The following is a 20,154-nucleotide window of genomic DNA, read 5'->3' as shown; positions in this document are numbered from 1 at the left end:
AGTTGTTTGAGGCTTATTGAAGGGCTTCTTCTATAGCAGGGGTGGGCAAACTTTTTGGCCCAAGGGCCACATCTGGGAATAGAAATTGTATGGCGGGCCATGAATGCTCACAAAATTGGGGTTGGGGTGTGGGGAGGGGGTGAAGAGTCTGGTTGGGGGTGTGGGCTTCGGAGTGGGGCCAGGAATGAGGAGTTCAGGGTGCAGGAGAGGGCTCCAGGCTGGGGTGTGGGGTGCAGTGGAGAGGACTTTGGCTGGTGGTACAGGCTCTGGGGTGGGGCTGAGGAGTTTGGTGAGTAGGTGGCTGCTCTGGGCTGGGACCAAGGGGCTTGGAGGTTGGGAGGGGGATCAGAGCTGGGGTAGGGGGTTGAGGTGCGGGAAGGGGTTCAGGATCCAGCTGGGGGTGCGAGCTCTGGGGTGGGGCTGGGGATGAGGGGTTTGGGGTGCAGGAGGGTGCTGCAGGCTAGGATTGAGGGGTTCAGAGGGCGGGAGGGGGATCAGGGCTGGGGTAGGGGATAGGGGCGTGAGGAGAGGCTCAGGAGTGCAGGTTCCGGGCGGCGCTTACCTCAAGCGGCTCCCGGAAGCAGCAGCATGTCCCTCCTCTGACTCCTACGCTGAGGCGCAGCCAGGTGGCTGTGCACGCTGCTCCGTCCACAGGCACCGCCCCTGCAGCTCCCATTGGGGTGCCAGAGAGGGCCATTGGTGCGGGGCCTTTGGAGTGTGTAGGAGCCAGAGGGGGGCCATGCCTCTGCTTCCGGGAGCCATGTGGAGCAGCCTCCGACCCTGCTCTCCGGCTGGAGCGCTGGAGAGGGGCGATGCCACGGCTTCCAGGAGCCGTGTGGCGCAGCCCCCGACCTTGTGCTCTGGCTGTAGCGCCCGATCAGGGCAAGCCCCAGACCCCGCTCCCCAGCTGGAGCTTGAGGGCCAGCTTAAAAGGCTGGGAGGCCGGATCCGGCCTGCGGGCCGTAGTTTGCCCACCCCTGTTCTATAGGCTCAGAGAAGTATCCAAACGTTTGGAAGCTTCTCTGTACCCCAGTTATTTGGAGGCCTTGATCATTGAGAATTATATTAAAAATAACCTAACGTTCACAAGGATGTCTAATAAAAACCGACATCCTCCAGTTTTTCTGAACATTTTTCCTGGATTTTTTTCAAATGATCTGGCTTTGAGCTTTCCCAAAGTTTGGGGGGTTGGGATCCAGAAGTTTGGTTCAGCCCATCTCTAGCTAAAGGGCAATTTATGTGGCACCCTCACACAAAAGAACCTCCTTGGGATAGTAATAAGAATGTAAATCAGAGCAGATTTAGATTGGCTTGATGCGTGCAAAGCCAAGGAAGGGCAAACAGCAGATGAAAACCAAAGAGGAACTACTCCTTGCCAATGAGGGAGAAAGTAGTGGATTTTAAATTGCACATTGCTAGATAGACAGTGTGATCCAGAGGCACAGGATGGGGAGTCAAGACCTAGGTTCTATTTCCAGCACTGCCACTGACCTTAGACAAGTCACTTTACATCTTTGTACCTCAGTCTCCTCATATATAAAATGAGAGTAATGATACTTGCCTTACCCATAAAGCACTTTGAAATGTATGAATTAAGAATGCTAATAACTAATATTTACTATTATTAATTATTGTAGCCATACGGCATTGTGCTGTAACACTCAGAGCTCTAACAAAACAGCACAGAGGCAGGCTAGATTGGTACCTAGATGAGGGACATCAAAGAAACACTAAGGTGGTGTTGGGGATTCAGCAAGAAGCACTCTTTTTTCTGAGTCTGTATTGAACAAATGCCCTATACCAGCATGGTGTTAGTGGGAGATGCTGTTTTCTGAATGAAATGTGAAACTAATGACTTGATCATTCATGGTAATTAAATAGCTCATGGTAGCCTGTAAGATTAAAGATGTTAGTCTGGTTTCTGAGCCAAATACCTGATTGCCTAAATTCTGCTTGCAGTTCAAATGCATACGATAGTCTTCCCTTTCCACCCCTAAATCATTGTGTAGAATGTGCACCCCATGAGACTAATCTGTAGCCTGTGGACAAAGATGCCAATTGCCATCTTCTGCCGGTGTACATACAGCATACCAAAGAAACCTCAGGGCTCCCATTTGGAGGAGGTCTGGTATCTTCCATCTAGTAGGCAGGTGCCTATCTGCATCTCTGAAGTGGCTATCCCAATGGTATCTACACACAGCTGTGTAGAATCACACACATTTTCTCCCTAAGCTTCTATTTAACTGCATTTTAGGATACAGATTATATTGAAGACTCTATATGAAATAAAGTTCCATTGTACTGTAAGTTGTAAAGGGAAATACTATATACATGGGCTGATATGATGTATTCTACCTCAGGCAGGGCTGGAGAAGATGGCTCAGTGGGGTAAGCATCAGATTTTGGTAAACTTAAATTTCCTGAAACCAGAGGTTTGAATACTGACTTTCCCAAGGTCACAGTGAGTCAGTGACAGAGGTGAAAATAGGATCCCAGATTCCCGGTCACGTGCCATATCCACTGGACCGCAACCACCTTCCCCATCATTTTATCAGAGATGAACAAAACAAAATGCTTACAGCCACCAGAATACCCACCAGGAAAAACAGATCACAAGCATGTACTTTAAACCCAAGGATAAAAATAATTAAAAACAACATAAAAATATGAAGATCACCCTAAAGCTTTATTGTCAAATCTCCATTTTGCAGACTTCTTCCTGCAGGGGACAAAGGTGTAGCTGTTGCCCTCCCGCTTCTCCCTCTCCCTTTTCAGATGACACAGGAGAGCTACCACTCTCATCAGGAGAGCATGAGAGGGTGTGAAAGGCACACTGGCAGCCGCTAGAACAGAGGAAGGAAGACCAACAGCAGGAACAGTTTCTCTTTCCCTGTGGGAAGCAGAGGACAGCTACTTCTCCCCTTCTTCCCCAAAACTGGACAGCCATAAGAGGGACAGGTAGGGCTGTACATTGTGTACTGTCATGGGGTACACTGGCTCCTTAAGATCTAGGGGGAAAGTGTGCAGGGCCATATTACCTCATTCCAAGGGGCTTGTTCAAAGACAAATGTGTGGGTCAAAAGACACAAGCACTGAGAGAGAAAAAATGGTTTTGGGAGGGAGTAGTTTGTGGGAGAAAACCCAGCCTGTTGAGTCTGTCAAGAACGCTTGAAGTCTGGGAGGTCAACATTCCCATCTTCTCTCAACGAAATGGAATCTGGGAAATACAGATCCCCCTGGGGCTTCTGGGATTTGTAGGGCTCCACAGGAAGACATGCTGAGAAGGGGACAGCCTCTTGCTTGATAGCAGGAGTCTAGGAGAGTCCAGGTAGGGAGATTCTGCAGTGGCTTTCTCTTCTTTTTGCAAATAAATTCTAGCTGTTTATTATTTACTTTAGCCACCAGATCTCTGGGGAGAGTTTGGAATTTTACCAGGAGTCCCTGGGAGGAAGATATTTGAGTATGGGACCATTTTGTTTGTTTTAAATTTTATTACAAGACTTTCTGTCTGTTTGTTTGTTTGGACTTTGCCAGCAGATCTCTGGGAAGAGTCTTGATTGTACAGAGAAAGAAATGCCCCAGGGATGGGGCCATATTGCTTGGTTGTTTTTACATTCAACAGGCATGGCCTTCTGCAGACAGCAGCCTGCCATACAACCCATCTGTGACAATACTTAGAAATGGATAGTCCTCATGTTCAATTGAAGCACTAGTTTCTCTGAGTACTCCCTCATCTGGATGCGCTGAAGTTGAGGGGTATGGTGAGTGATCACCTGCAGACTTCCTTTGATGTGAAGCAGCAGAAACAAGAACCAAATTCTCTATGCTATAAGCACAGCAACATTATCTTCCGATGATATTAAGGTCACAGGGCTGGACCTTTGCTTATGACCATAGGTGCTGGAACTAGGAGTGCTGGGGTTGCTACTGCACCCCCTGGCTTGAAGTGGTTTCCATTATATACAGGATTTAAAGTTTGATTCAATGGCTCTCAGCACCCCCATTATACAAATTGTTCCAGCACCCCTGCTTCTGATCAGGATGAGAGGCACAATTAGAATAATATAGTAATGAATTCATAGCCACCTAGGACAATCACAACTGTCACTATGCTTCACACAGACCACACAGGTCCCTAGTACCTAAACTACAAGGGAATCTCCATTAGTTATTTACTTTATATAGCCTATGACACACAGATGAATAGTTCTTAATCCCACCAGTAGGGAGCAGTGGTATACATACATATTAGTATGTTACAATACAATACACTCAGGGTGGGGCATGAAGGTAAAATTATTATTTTCTTTTTTAGACTGGGCTTGTACGTTAAATGAACTGTTAGTGTTTCTGTTTAATGTAGAGCCAGACTTCCATTTCTCCATCCACAATCGTAAATCTTGGCTCTGTGCTCACAGCACTGTCCAGAAAGAAACACTGGAGAGTTTTTAATCCAGTGACGAAACAATTGACTGGCTCTTTCATAGTCTCATCAATTCAATGAGGGCTAGATTATGACCTAATTTCTCATCTTGTTTAAGGGCGGCACAACTATGCCACCCTAGAAGCAGCTCTGGGGAGGAATTATGACTCAGAAAGGAATTGATCCTGGGGGAAGTAAATTACTGAAGTCTTTGACAGGGCATTCCCAATCCCCAGCCCTTCTGTCCTTTTTCTTCCCTCTTCCTTGCAGGAAGGAAGCAGCAGCTTCTTTGCAGAGCCTGCTTTCTCTCCCTAACTAAGCACAGAACCATGACTGGGACAGGCCATGGCATTGCCACATAAGGACAAATGGCAGTCTTGCCCATAGAACCAAGAATGTGAGACGTGGAAGGCTGAATTTAATCTCATCATTCTTAGCCAATAAGAACTATTAATTTTCTCTTCCAGCAAATTAACATCTTTGGAAGTCTGGTATCCAGCATTATATTAACTCCAATACCGTATTTAAAAAGAAAAACATAATTATTTGCTTCTAGGATACAGAATTTGCTTCAGTACAAATTGTAGCAAGTTGCCACCTCAGTATATAAAGGTAAGTAACCTGGAACTCCAAGAACCTTTCTAAGAAAACAATTCTGAATAGGTTCCAAGAAGGAACAAATGCCCTGCACTAGAACCCCATACTTTTAGCACTGGTTTTTGTGGACTAGCTGGCTAATACATGTATTTTTCTTTGCTTATTTTAATTCCATTGGTGTTAATAATTCCTCTCCCTCCCTAGTAAAACTTGTAGACAGTTATTATTTCTTTTCTTAAAATGTTATTTGATTAAGATAGACATAATTAGTTCTTTTAATCATTCCTCAAAAATCAGTCCCTGAGTTCTATTCCTTATTTTTCCTCCCCTGAATTTTATCCAATAATTCCTCCATCTAGCCCATAATTTTTTGGGTTAGTGCATATATTATAGAAAAACATCCAATCTTAATTTAAAGATGTCAAGTCATGGGGAATCCACTACACATCTCTTGGTAAATTGTTCCATCAGTTAATTACCCACACTGTTAAAAATGTGCCCCTGATTTCCATTTTGCAATTTCAACTTTCAGCCACTGGATCTTCTTATGCCTTTGTTAGATTAGAGCCTCACTACCATCAGAAAACTTCTCGTTTGGTACTTACAGCCTGCGATCAAGTCACTTCTTAACCTTCTCTTTGATAACTAAATAGTAGAGTTGGGCAGAGAAACTTAATGCCGTTTCACAGAGGATTTAGATCAGTGGTGGGCAACCTGCGGGGATTGATAGTGGGACTGAGCCTTTCACCTCTACAGGCCTGCTTCCCGCAGCTCCCATTGGCCGGGAACAGTGAACCGCAGCAAATGAGAGCTGTGGGTGGCCGTGCAAATGTAAACAAACTGTCTGGCAGCCTGCCGGCGGTTTACCCTGACGGGTTGCATGTGGGCCGCAGGTTGCCCACCACTGATTTAGATATTTCAAAATGTGGTTTATTTAGACTTGGAATGAAAACAAAAATTTAAAAATTCTCCATGAAAGTGTATGAAGCCCCATACCTGGAGCAGTCTGCATGGTGGTTTGCCCTGCAGCTACAGACCCTGGAAGCCCTGAGGTCCCCAACTGTGAGACAGTGGGCATGGTGGCTGCCCCAGAGCTAGGGACTCTGGAAGTCCTGGGCTGATGGGTAGCTGTGAGAATGGGAAGTAGTGAGGCCATTCAGAGAAAAGAGAGGTGGGATGTCAAGGAGACAGGTGGGAAAGCTGGCAGGAAAACAGCCAGGTTTCGAAATATGCCTGGAAGTTCTGTTGGAACTTCAAAACTATCTCTGTGAAGTTTTGATTTAGATGAATTGGCAAATTCCAATGAAAATATTTTTTTGGAATTTTTTCTGACCAGTTCTACTATATAAATTGATTTTAAATTTTTCATGGTAAGGCAGTTATTTGAGACCTTGAATAATTCTTGTACATCTATTTTGAACTATTTTCATGCGGTAGTTGCTTCTTAAATTTTATTTGAGTCAACAGTGTGCCCTTGTTGCCAAGAAGGCCAGTGGCATTTGGGATGTATAAATAGGGGCATTGCCAGCAGATGGAGGGACGTGATCGTTCCCCTCTATTCGACACTGGTGAGGCCTCATCTGGAGTACTGTGTCCGGTTTTGGGCCCCACACTACAAGCAGGATGTGGAAAAATTGGAAAGAGTCCAGCGGAGGGCAACAAAAATGATTAGGGGACTGGAACACATGACTTATGAGGAGAGGCTGAGGGAACTGGGGATGTTTAGTCTATGGAAGAGAAGAATGAGGGGGGATTTGATAGCTGCTTTCAAACTACCTGAAAGGGGGTTCCAAAGAGGATGGATCTAGACTGTTCTCAGTGGTAGCAGATGATAGAACAAGGAGTAATGGTCTCAAGTTGCAGTGGGGGAGATTTAGCTTGGATATTAGGAAAAACTTTTTCACTAGGAGAGTGGTGAAACACTGGAATGTGTTACCTAGGGAGGTGGTGGAATCTCCTTCCTTAGAAGTTTTTAAGGTCAGGCTTGACAAAGCCCTGGCTGGGATGATTTAATTGGGGATCGGTCCTGCTTTGAGCAGGGGGTTAGAATAGATGACCTCCTGAGGTCCCTTCCAACCCTGATATTATATGATTCTATGATCTAATTTTTAAATTATATTGTGAAACAGTATTTGTCTCACTGTCTGTATTTGCCTTTTTGATGTACTGTACTGCGTACATATGAACTTACCATCACAAGGGAAGTCTCATAAATATATTTTGATGTGTGGTGAATGTTGTACATATATGTACAAATATAATTGTGATAAAAATTTAATGTATATGTTCCCCCTCCCTCAGAGTTTTGTATTTTAAAAATAAGATTGGGTGTCCTGTTGTGATAAGTTTTATATTATAACAGAGACTGTTATATTGGGAATCTTAAATTTTTAAATATATTTTTAAATAATGTGCACTATTTTTCTGTAAAATCTTTGTTGCTTTGGGCAAGATGCTGCAAACACTTTTGCATTTTGCTACCATTGTGGAGATTTTTTGGAGGAGAAAGGGACAGTGACCCCGCCCCACTTCCACGGGGGGGGGAGCAGTGTTATGCAGAGACCCCCGCCCCGTCCCTAACTGCATTGTGACAAACTTATCCCCCACAGGGAGGACGTTGCCCCTCACAGGGTGTCTGAGAGACTTGCCCACTGGGATACCTCCCCCTTCGTGGCAGAGCAGCACCCCTCACAGGGACGGGGTGGCTGCCCCCGCAGAGGAAAGCAACATGTGTGTCTGCGAGGCAGCCTCTGGAAGCTCCCTGCCCGCCCCCCCGCCGACTCAGGTTTCCAAAGCCTCCCGGCGCGAGCTTCGCTCGCAAGACAGTAAGAGCCCGCTCGATCGTCACGAACTTCATTCAGCCAATCAAAGAGTGATGCCGGTCGCGCGGCTATGACGAGCCTGAGCAAGGGATTGGGAATCATTACGCAAGTTACGCAACTGAACTAAAGGTCAGGGTGAAAGCGCACGAGCGCCGCGGCTCACAGCGCGCTGCGTGCACATGCGCATTCCTACGCCCCCAGCCCGGCGCGGCCTAGTTTCTGACTACAGCCCCCAAGATACACTTGGGCAGCTCAGCCAACAGGCGTCCGTAGCGGCCTGCGCGTGTGCCGTGAGTAGGCATTGGCTGTGGCCGCCCGTGTGATGGTGACGCTCTGGGGCAAGTGCTAATAGCTAGGCAATAAGGCAGTCGAGCGAGCGGGCGGAGGCGGTGCCTGTTGCTGCAGCGGCGGTCGCGGTGGAGGCGCTGTCACCGTAGGGCCTCCTGAGTGCGCGGACGGAGGCGGTAGCCGGAAGGGGGTAGGTAGCCGGAGGGGAGCCGGGGCCTGCGCGGCGGAGGGGCTCTGGGACGCGGCTCTTTCCCCGCAAGGGCAGGGGGCTCTGGGGGGCTCTTCCTCGTGTCCTTCCACCTGGGCTGGCTGGGCGTGAGCTCTGGTACTGGGTCCCTGGCCGCGGCCCCCGGCGGGTGGGAAGGCTCCGGGGCATCCTTCGCCCCACTCCGGTGAGGCCGGGCAGGGGATGCGGACCCTGGGAGGAGGGTTGGGGAGACTCCCAGTTCCCCGGCAAATATCTGAACGGATGCCAGCACGAGGGCAGGCGAGAAATCAAGTTGGAGTAATAGTGTTTGCTTACATCCATAAAGCACTTTGAGATCCTTGGCTGAAGAGTGCTTTATATGGATGAAGTATTGTAAGTGGGTCAAGAGCTCGTCTCATAGCCTCCTCTAAGCTATGAACTTTGTTGTCCGTCTGGTGGGGTGGGGGGGTTCTACCTTCCTGATCCTTATAGGTGGAATAAAACTCTTTTGAGTATGTAACATAAGAGGAGGTTTTTTAGTTTGCTTTCCCTTGGGAACCTGTCTACACTCCAGCATTAATGTTAGGTAGCTCAGCAGTTGAGGAAGACACTGAAACAAATCTCTGGAAACTTTCTGTGTGGGAGGAAAAACAGTCATTCTGGTAGAAGCTCAGTACTGCCAAATAAACAAAACCCAAACAGTCATGACTGAGACTTAAATTAGTTACTTTTAAAAAATAAATTGTATTTTTTTGGCCATAATACTGTACAGAGATATAAAAGTGGTATTACTACACGCTTACAAGATATGTAATCAACCAAGTGCTCACCCATTATGTATAACAACACAATAAAAATGTAAAAGTTGAGAGGCTCACTGTTCCGTGTAGGCCATAGAGGATACTATAGGTGTTTCAGGATATTTAAAGCATTGAGTAGTAATCCCATTTTGTCATGAACATTCCTAAATTTTATATGACAAAAAGGTGGAATTGATTCAGTGACTTCTTGGACGTGTCTCCATATTAGCTTAATATTTGTTGACATATAGCCATTACTCAATGTTAGATTATAATCTCTTTGACACATGTACTTTTGCCACCTTGCATCTGTAAACTGCCATGCACATTTGTCATTTCAGAAACTGTTCTGCATATTTATTCCTTATTTAAAATTGCACCTATTAGTGTAATTGTGGAGGTGTTTAGGTAAGTACCTAATTTTCTCTTCAAGGATCTAATTGTTAAAGTTGTCCTTATGGTATAATCCTCTTTTTAAGACTCGGAAATGAAGTCTTTACTTGGCATGTTTGACTGCAATAGGGTATGGAAGTAGAGGGGCTTCAGTGTCAGAGCACTTTAACATCTGAGGAAAATAATTATGGTCTCCACAGAAATCAGTCTTTGAAATTCTTAATTATGTACTGTGCAACTTTCCTCCCTTACCAAACACAGTCTATACAATTCTTCAGAACAGAAAAATTATTAACTTTCGTGTTGAGAAGTGCTGAATTGACAACTGGAAATTGCCTCCTGGGATTTCAGGTGGTGCACAGGCAGAAAGCAGAATAAGTTTCCCCACACCACCTTTCTGCATGCTTCAACTGTGTCTGGAAGGACTACTTTTTGGGGAGAAGGAAACTTTGTCACCCTGTCTTATTTGTTACTTGGCCAGCAGGGGTTCCAGTTAGTGCCAGTTGTGATGATGGTTTTGTCGTGTGGACATGTTCTGTAGGGATTTTATTGATAAGTCATTTCATTTAGGCCTTGTCTACATCCTTACACTTTTTATCATATTTGTACACTTGCCAATGGTTCTGTTAACTGCATTCAGCCTAAAGATCACCTTAGTAGTCAGTGTGGAACAGGACAGTCCTGTTTAGCAGTATGTCAGTGATAGCTGATATGTTGAATATTATTTATTCTAATCTAACCTGTTAAACCAGGTTAGTAAATCAGATTGTAGACAAGAGTTCAGGCATGGTAAAATGTCATAATATTTGATCTGGCCTCTGAAGGGTAACTATTGAGCTGGGCTGAATCTGAACCAGTCATGTAGAGGTGAAAGGCTCAGTCCCACTATCAATCCCAGCTCAGTCCAGGCCATCAAACTGAACTTTCCTAAGTGCAGTTAAAATGTGAGGTGAGGAGGGGAAGGGATTGTTTTATGGCAGACTGATATAGCAGCAAAAAGAAAAGGAGTACTTGTGGCACTTTAGAGACTAACCATTTATTTGAGCATAAGCTTTCGTGAGCTACAGATGAAGTGAGCTGTAGCTCACGAAAGCTTATGCTCAAATAAATTGGTTAGTCTCTAAGGTGCCACAAGTACTCCTTTTCTTTTTGCAAATACAGACTAACACAGCTGTTACTCTGAAACCTGATATAGCAGCAACTCTTATGGTGAATGTTTTTCTGTTAATGATCTGATTTGTTAATCAAGTGTGTTCTCATCAATGATAAAGGTGCTTTCCTAATTGAAAACCTCTCACTGTAAAATAACCTACCTCTTTAGTACACCAATAATGTTTATGGCTCACTGGATCACTACATGGTCACCCTTGGAACATTAACTATCCTCACTGCTGAAACAGTTTAGTTAACCCTCATCAGGTCTTAAGGCCTGTCTAAACAATTTGACCATTTTTCTTCTAACTTCTCTCACCAGTGCTGTTCCATGATGAGTAGTAATGGTGGTGGTTCTAGTGTGGGCAGACACTGATGCTCGTTAGCATTTTAATAATTGTGGGTGAGATTCTTGCCCCCACTATGACCCCTGTACACTGGGTGTAAAGGACAAGACATCACAAGAAGTCCTTAAAAGCCTTTTGTACAGGTGCCTGAGTTGCCATTGATCAGGTAGTGAAGGGGTGGTTATCAGTAGCAACAGTTGGCAGTGGGCTCATAATGCTAGTGTCTTCTCTAAGACTTAGTGAAAACTGACCATAGAGAACCTTTAATTGAATATTTGAGGTGGTGAGTTTTCAGTGATCTTGCTTCATTCCAGCAGATTACAAAATAAAAAATGAGGCCCCTCTGATGGTCTCATCAGACCAGCACTTGTGCTGCTGTTTCAGACACTGCAACATTCATGTGTCCCTAAGTATTAGAACACTACTAGATTTCTGAAAATCCATTTCAAGGTTATGTAGTTGTGTAATCCTGCTGTGAAATATATGAAAGGAATAGACTTGCTTCTGCCTCTCCAGAGACCCTGTTTGTCAAGATTTTTCTGGTGTGGAGACAAAGAAATTTTGTGGGTCAAGTCTTCAGGGTTTGCATTAAGTAATGTACTTAATGAACCAAATGTCTAAGTAAAATTTACATTTTCAATTGGAAAGAAGTCATTTTTCAAAGGCTAATGTATTTATGATTTGAGAGTCTGGACTTTAGTCCTTCGGTGGGTAGCTGAGAAAAGAACCTGCTACACAGGAGAGAAGCAGTTATGAAAAACCCTTTGGGGAAAGTGTTTGGGGGAAAGACTGTATCACTTTAAATCTTTTCATTCTTTGATAGAGCTTTGGAAGTAAAACAAATTCAATTTTATAAACATTTTCCCCTTGCTTTCAGCAGGCGCACTGATTCGGTGGGGTTGTGCCCGGATGGTGGGTTAGTGGCTCTGTTTTTTTTTTAAAGCAATTAATTGGTCTTGATGAATAAGATTTATGAAAAAAAATCAGTTTGTAAAAAATAAGGGTGTGGTGGCAAAATTAGTTTTGCTTTTGGCCACCCATTCTTACTCGTTGAAATGGCTAGTTTCTAGAATCCCAATCCCCCCCCCCCCCACCACATTCACTTTTGAATAATAGAAGCCTCTGTTAGCTATCCGATCACATGGGTTCAGTACACAGCATCCTATTTTCAGAGCATAGTTTATTCGAAGCAAGAGGAGAACCTCTTCAAAGCCTTGCAATAAGATGTGTGGAAGGGTTGTGTCTACCCTCCACGTGGCAGCAACCGTGTGGTCGATCTGGAATCTGAGACTTGTGATTTTTAATGTCAGAAGATCAATCACAAAAACTAGCTGGAGCATAAATGTTACAAGATATATGCTTATTGGGCAAGCTATCTGAATTGTCTGATGTAGAAGTAAAAGCCCTAACTTAACCCAGTTCAGGCTAACAGGACAAACCTCCAGGTTTACTTTGAGGACAGGTGAAATGGCAAAAACCTATTTATTGTATTGCAAGATTGTGGTCAGTGTGAGATGTATTGCTGGCTGCCTTCTGGAAAGTATTCAGAGTAGCAGCCGTGTTAGTCTGTAGTCGCAAAAAGAAAAGGAGGACTGGTGGCGCCTTAGAGACTAACCAATTTATTTGAGCATGAGCTTTCTTGAGCTACGGCTCACTTCATTGAATGCATCCGATGAAGTGAGCTGTAGCTCACGAAAGCTTATGCTCAAATAAATTGGTTAGTCTCTAAGGCGCCACCAGTCCTCCTTTTCCTTCTGGAAAGTAGTTTCATTTGCTAAGGCTGCTTTTCACTTTGGCCTGGTCTATGCTTAAAAGTTAGGTCAATGTAACTACAGCGTTCCAGGGTGTGAAAAAGTCACATCCCTGAGCACCACAGCTGTGCTGATGTAATCCACTGTGTGTATGTGGCTAGGTCAGTGGAATAATTCTTACAGGCGCTTAGAGGTGGATTACCTACAGTGATGGAAAAACCCTTCTGTTGTAGGAAGCATCTGTTCTGTGGCACTACAGGGGTGTAGCTGCAGCCTGTCACTGTACCGCTGCAGCCCCTGTAGTGTAGATATGGCCTTGGTTTGAGAGGTGATGAACCACTGAACTTAAACAGGGGAGTACTGGCAGAGTTAGGGAGCTCAGGAATTTCAACGAGCACTTTCAACATTGATACTTAACGTGTGCAAGGAAAAGTTTGTTTTTAACTCATATTTTTAGTTTTCAGTTTTAATGATTTAATTTACTAGTCAGTTTTACTCCTTCTTGGCACACATGGTGCTGTTTTGTTTGAATTTCCAGCACTGCATGGAAACGTCTAAATCACTGTATGGGGGAAGAAGGGAGTGGCTAAAAACAATTTTTCACAGTCTAAATGTTGGACTCTAGACTTGGTGTCTAGTCAAACACTACTAAGCAAGTCAACATCTGGCATAGAGGTGAGACAGCCATGGAATAAAGATGAGCAGATTAGATACAAGATGTTGTATGCATGGTGGCGTGTATTCATTGTAAGAGTTCCTTTTCTCTTTTCCACAATTACGGGTCTGTGTGTGCTGCTGTAATGAAACGTTCCTCATGGAGGAATAGTAGCCTCTTTCTTTCCAGTCCATCGGGCTCTTCCCAGTTTTTTGAGAGCTGTTTGAGACAACGTTCAGCAAAATAAAAGCACTTGAATGATGGGGAAACTTAGATGCTGACTGGCTGGTTATGGGGGTCATGTGACTTATAGTGCAGGAGTACTTGCAGAAACGCATCCTTACACCTATAGGTCAGTGCAGGGTTCCTGGCGTGAAGTTATGTCCATGTAGGGAAAACTTGCATTAGGATGGATTTCAGTATCATTACAGTACGCAGCTTTGGCCATGAAATTTAATGGAGTCCTCTGGGAATGTGACACTTGCTGTAACTCGCTATTAGCAGAGCTAATGAAGCCCTCTGAGAACAGAAGATAAAACCAGGCGCTGCTAACAGAAGGAAAAAGAGGGCTTTGGAGCGGCTGGAGTACTGGCCAAAAGTACCTGGCACCTGACTGTTACTGTAATACAAACAATTATAGCAGAGCGAAAGCTTTCTGTTTAAAGCTTGTCTCTAAGTGCTATAAAATCTGCATGTTTATTTGAATTGCTTTGAAATGTAGTGTGTCTCATGCAGGGTGTGGGGTCTGTTAGTGATCTAAATTTGGGGCCATTTCACTAAGGGGATACGCCTGTGGGTTGGGGGGAAAGACAGCTTTTCTTAAAGTTCAGAGATTCTGGCAGCTTCTTTTTGCTCGCAGATTGAGATCAAACCAGGGCTCAGCTAATCACACCAGGGTGTCCCATGCTTTATGGTTACCCCCAAATTACGTGTACCTTCTGAGGGAAATCAAATATAAATCTTAATTAAAAAAGATTATGCTTTTCCAATTAAGCTGATCATAAGCCTCATGGTTATTTCTGTGCCTACTGAGCATGTGCAAAGAGGCTAACTCTCTGGATAACTACTTCTGCATCACAGGTCCTGAGTGGCTTCAAAGACATGTTGTGGTCATTAAATCCAAGCCTCATCTACTGAGGCAGAAATCCCCAGGGCAGAAATCTGAAATAAAAAAAAACAGGCATGTTGCCCCAAACAGGCATGCTGCCTCTATCAAAAGGAGATTTTTATTTTGGTCAGATGTAATCTGAGCACAACTGAACATTCAGAGGGCACAAACTATTTTTTTAAAATAAAATAAACTAGACAAGGAAATACTGAGAGGAAAAGGTGATTAAGGGTGGAAGAATAGGTGGGAATAGGGAGAGAGGGGTTGGGGAGTAAGGAGATGGGACACTGGGAAGGGACATGGGAGTGAGTGATGGGGGGCCGGGAGTGCTTGTCAGGTCTCACATTCCTCTCCTGTTTGTGTGCCTTAATCTAGTGGCCCCAGCTCATCTGTAGGGGTGTAACCCCCCCTTTTCCTCTTCAAGTGAGCCAGGTCTTACGGGGGCTTGCCTATCTGGAGGGTCTGAATCCCTCTACCTACCCCCTATGTGAGCTGGGATCTGTCCCACGAGTGGTTCCTGAGCCCTGGTCCCTCCCCCGTGTGGGTGTTGGGATCTTGCCCATCTTTGGGGATGTGATTCTCTTCCCTGCTCCCCTCATGTGAGCCAGGGTCTGGGAGGGGCTTGCCTTTCTGTTGGTGTCTGAGCCCTTCTCCCCAACTCCCATCCCATGTGAGCCAGGATCTGGGTAAACCCTGCCCCTCTCTGGGGAGCTTAGAAAAGGCAAGCACCAAGAACACAGCTGAGACTGGGGTCAGGAGCTGAGAACAGATGTGCTTGACACATCAAAAATTCCAGCATGGGGAAAAGGGAACACCTATTGAAGTGATTCACTCATGTCACTTGTTTTGTAGCTATTGTTTCAAGCTATTTTAATCACCATGGGGGGTATTCTCTATCAGCTAAGAACATCTCATTGAGATGAATGGGACACCTTTCCGAGCCTGCAACTTGAAGTTTGAGATTCACCCTGGGCAGAATACTGAGAATGAACTGAAAACATTTTTGGGAAAAAGCAGCCTGTCACTGTGTAGTTTTGTTTTTTAATTTTGGAGAAATGTTATGAGTACAGTAAAATAGTCAGATGCTGAAACTGTCTTCAGAAAGAAAATAAATTACACATGGAAATGCTTACTGGGAGAGGAGACGTGATGAGCTGTACAAGAATGGCAGTAGGGGATGAGGTGTATGGGTCTGCAGCAAGGAATGGGTGCATTATGGGAATGAGTGGTAGGAGAGGGAAGAGGGGTCAGAAGGCTCGGGGGAGGGGGTAGGGATTAAGAGGAATGGGAGGGGAAAAGATGGGTGGGTGGGGGGGTTGGAGAACAGTGAGTAGCAGAGGGAGTTGGGGATTTAGATGTGGTGGGGCCTGTCAGACCTGAATTTTCCCCTTCCCTATATGTGCTGGCGTCTGGAGGAGCCCTGCTTCTTTGCAGGCTCCCTGCCCACCATGTGTTCAGGTATCTGGGGAAACTCCGCTCCTTTTGGGTGTCTTCCTGCTCTTCTATGTGAGCTGAGATCTGGGGTGGAGGGAATGAAGGTAACCCATTTAAACTAGGGCTGTCACGTGATTAAAAAAATGAAGCGTGTGATTAAAAAAATACCATTTATTTAAATATTTGTGGATGTTTTCTACCTTTTCAAATATATTAATTTCAATTACAACACAGAAAACAAAGTGTACAATTCTCACTTTATATTTCTGATTACAAATATTTGAACTGTAAAAGAAAACAAAAGAAATAGTATTTTTCAATTCACCTAATACAAGTACTGTAGTGCAATCTCTTTATCGTGAAAATTTGAACTTACAAATGTAGAATTATGTACAAAAAATAACTGCACTCAAACACAAAACAATGTAAAACTTTAGAGCCTACAAGTCCACTCAGTCCTATTTCTTCAGCCATTTGCTGAAAAAACAAGTTTGTGTACATTTGCAGGATATAATGCTGCCTGCTTGTTCACAATGTCACCTGACAGTGAGAACAGGCATGCACATGGCACTGTTGTAGCCGGTGTCACAAGATATTTACATGTCAGATGCGCTAAAGATTCATATGTCCTTTCCTGCTTCAACCACCATTCCAGAGGACATGCTTCCATGCTGATGACAGGTTTTGCTCGATAACAATCCAAAGCAGTTTAGACCGATGCATGTTCATTTTCATCCTTTGAGTCAGATGCCACCAGCATTTTTGATGGTTTGGGGTCTGTAGTTTCCGCATCAGTGTTGCTTTTTTAAGACTTCTGAAAGCATGCTCCACATCTCGTCCCTCTCAAATTTTGGACGGCACTTCAGATTCTTAAATCTTGGGTCTAGTGCTGTAGCTATCTTTAGAAATCTGACATTGGTACCTTCTTTGCCTTTTGTCAAATCTGCAGTGAAGATGTTCTTAAAATGAACAGCATGTGCTGAGTCATCATCCGAGACTACTATAAAATGAAATATATGGCAGAATGCGGGTAAAACAGAACAGGAGACATACAATTCTTCCCCAAGGAGTTCAGTCACAAATTTAACACATTATTTTTTTAATGAGCGTCGTCAGCATGGAAGCATGTCCTCTGGAATGGTGGTTGAAGCAGGAAAGGACATGAATCTTTACATGCCAGATGCACTAAATACCTTGCAATGCCAGCTACAAAAGTCCCATGTGAACGCCTGTTCTCACTTTCTGGTGACATTGTAAATAAGAAGTGGGCAGCATTATCTCCCATAAATATAAACAAACTTGTTTGTTTTAGCAATTGGCTGAATAAGAAGTAAGACTGAATGGACTTGTAGGCTCTAAAGTTTTACATTGTTTTGTGTTTGAGTATAGTTATGTAACAAAAAACCTACATTTGTAAGTTGTGTTTTCATGATAGATTCCATTACAGTATTTGGATACGGTGAATTGACAAATACTATTCCTTTTTACAGTGCAAATATTTTTAATAAATATAAAGTGAGCACTGTACACTTTATATTCTGTGTTGTAATTGAAATCAATTTTCTACATTTTCAAATATATTTAACAGTGCAGTTAAAACAGCAATTAATCACAACTATTTTTAATCTAGTTAATTTTGCGTTGATCATTTGAGTTAACAGCAAATTAACAGCGCTGCTTTTTACATATAGCCATATATACTTGTTCATGCAGACATGGGTATATTTCTTTTTCACCTATACCAAATTAATCTGTCTTCCCCACTCGTAAAACCAATTTTTTGCAATTTCTTTTGTCACCAAATTTTTCCCCTGGTATCCATTTCAAATTAACTTGTACTCTTCTCTAGCTTATCAGCTCTATCAAACTTGACATTGGTCTTCAAAGCTCAGCTATCAAGCTTTCCCCAGGTGGGAAACATTTCACTGATTCTCTGCTTGTGGTGTCATTTTTCCCTATCCTTCAGAGGACTGTGGGTTCTGCTCCCCTTTGCTTAAAGATGAGGCCATTTGTGGAGCCAGATACCCAGAGGTAGTGAAACATAAGGCAAAGGACCCCTGAAACAGGATGGGAATGATAGCGTCTGTCTTGCTCTGAGTGGAATGGTTTTTCTTTGTCCTGGTATAATGCAGCAATAGGGTAACACTGACTCTCTTGTTCAACTATTATATGTATTGATATCTGCTTCTTGCACAAATAAAATACTGTTATATGTGAACTGCAAGGTCTAAACTGAGACCTGATGTTTTAATTGTTTGTTCAAATGTGCACATTCATATAATTGGCTAGCAGATAAGTGATGTGATATATGAGGGCATTATGGGACGCACCCTGGCTTGCTAAACTTTGATGTCACTTGTAATCCTGCTGATTTTGCTGAAGGAGTATGTGTTTGTGCTGTTTAGATTCATCTACATGAATTCTTTGGAGTGTTGCAGTGGGGCTTAGGGCACAGTTTCCAGTAATGAAGATCTGTACAGCTAAGTCAAAGCCTTTTGTTAGAATTCATGCTGCCTTCTGTGGAACAGTCAATGAACGTGGAAGCTTTAAATCTAGGGAGCAGGAAAAGAAGCCCTTGCACTCCTTAGGTAGCTCTTGGGTTCTGTAGAATTAATATGCATTAACACATTTGAATCTAATCAGTAGATTCCTTTTGTTAGTGCCTGTTGGATTAGAGTATTAGTAAAACTTCCTAGATCTAAGCCTTCCAATCTGAAAGTGGAGTTACTTCAGAAAACCAGTACATGAAAAATGTGGGCATGGCGAAGATTGGCTTTTATCTCAAGAATATTTGCAGGTTACAGTCTGAAAAGGAAAGTTATCTAGTTGCTGGAGCAAGAAGGCTGGTGGCTAAGAAATTTGAGTTTAACTTTTTTGTCACTCTCTGAACCAATTGTTTAGCTTGTTTGAACTGGTAACTGATGCATGTTTTTGACATGTAGGTCTACTACTGCAATGCACTTCATGGTGGGTTGCTTCAGGTGCAAACTGCATATCATATGTAATCCATGAATGTACTGGATCATACCAAGCTTCTAATGCTTTAAATACCATCTTGTTCTCTTGGTTTGGTGGAGTTCTTGGGCTTGGATTACAGTAACTCCTCACTTTAGCATCCTGGTTAATGTTGTTTCATTGTTATGTTGCTGATCAATTAGGGAACATGCTCATTTAAAGTTGCGCAATGTTCCCTTATAATGTTTGGTAGCCACCTGCTTTGTCCACTGCTTGCAGGAAGAGCAGCCTGTTGCAGCTAGCTGGGGAGGTGGTGGGGGGGGGGCTTGGAACCAGGGTGGACCGGCAGCCCCCTATCAGCTCCTCGCTCCCTTAAGTTCCCTATGCAGCAGCCACCCAGCAGGCTATCAATTTGCCAACAGTTCAGCTGTCCTTCCCCCACCACTGCCATGTGCTGCTCCTGACTTGGAGCTGCTCCCAGGAGACTTCTGCTTGCTATGTGGGGGGGGGGAGGGGGCAGGGAAGAGGGGTGCTAATGTCATGGTGTCCCCCTGCTTCTTCCCCCCTGCTTATCCCATCCATAGAGCGGGGGGGAGACACGACAGGGCTCAGGATGGAGGGAAGGGACCGCAGCTGCTCTCTCAACTTTCTGATCTGTTTAAAAAGGCAATGTACTTAGTGGGGTCAGCGTACTTAAAGGGACAATGCACATCTCTCTCACACAGGATGTGTGTCTATCACAATGTGTTAACCCTTGAGGGCTCAGCCAAATGCTAGTTCATCATTTAGCAGTAAGGCATTCCCTGGGAAATATCCCACCCTCTGACTTCACCACCTCAACCAAGCTTCACAATCATCATTGCTATGTACAGTCTTAAATTGTTTGTTTAAAACTTATACTGTGTCTCTCCCTCGTGGTTTTTTTTTTTTTTTTGATCTGGTGAAAAACATTTCTCTGGAACCTAACCCGCCCTGTTTACATTAATTCTTTATGGGGAAATTGGATTTGCTTAACATTGTTTTGCTTAAAGTCGCATTTTTCAGGAACATAACTACAACGTTAAGCAAGGAGTTACTGTACGTAGAACACGTTGCAGTGTACTGGAGCTGTGAGAGAGAGGTTAAATTTAACCAGTTATCTCTACTCGGTTTCTTGCTGTTCTTTGGATCTTTGTTCCTTGGCTAAAGTATAGACTAGAGAATTATTATGAATTTTGAGGGTTATTAGCTAAAATAGTTTTG

The 20,154-nt window shown here is 43.9% G+C and overlaps 1 protein-coding gene across 1 annotated transcript in view; it reads left to right on the top strand.

Annotated features, from left to right (window-relative positions):
• Positions 1 to 8,131: 8,131 nt before the first annotated feature.
• Positions 8,132 to 20,154, top strand: part of ADIPOR2 (adiponectin receptor 2) — a 64,614-nt gene continuing 52,591 nt past the window's right edge. Inside the window, exon 1 of the mRNA XM_084643027.1 lies at positions 8,132 to 8,320. The gene's annotated coding sequence lies outside the window, so the exon portion shown is untranslated. The remainder of the gene's footprint in view (positions 8,321 to 20,154) is intronic.

Source organism: Lepidochelys olivacea (genome assembly GCF_965140295.1).
Source record: "Lepidochelys olivacea isolate rLepOli2 genome assembly, chromosome: 1".
NCBI classification, from domain to species: Eukaryota; Metazoa; Chordata; order Testudines; family Cheloniidae; genus Lepidochelys; species Lepidochelys olivacea.
This window is presented reverse-complemented; position numbering and strand designations above follow the sequence as displayed.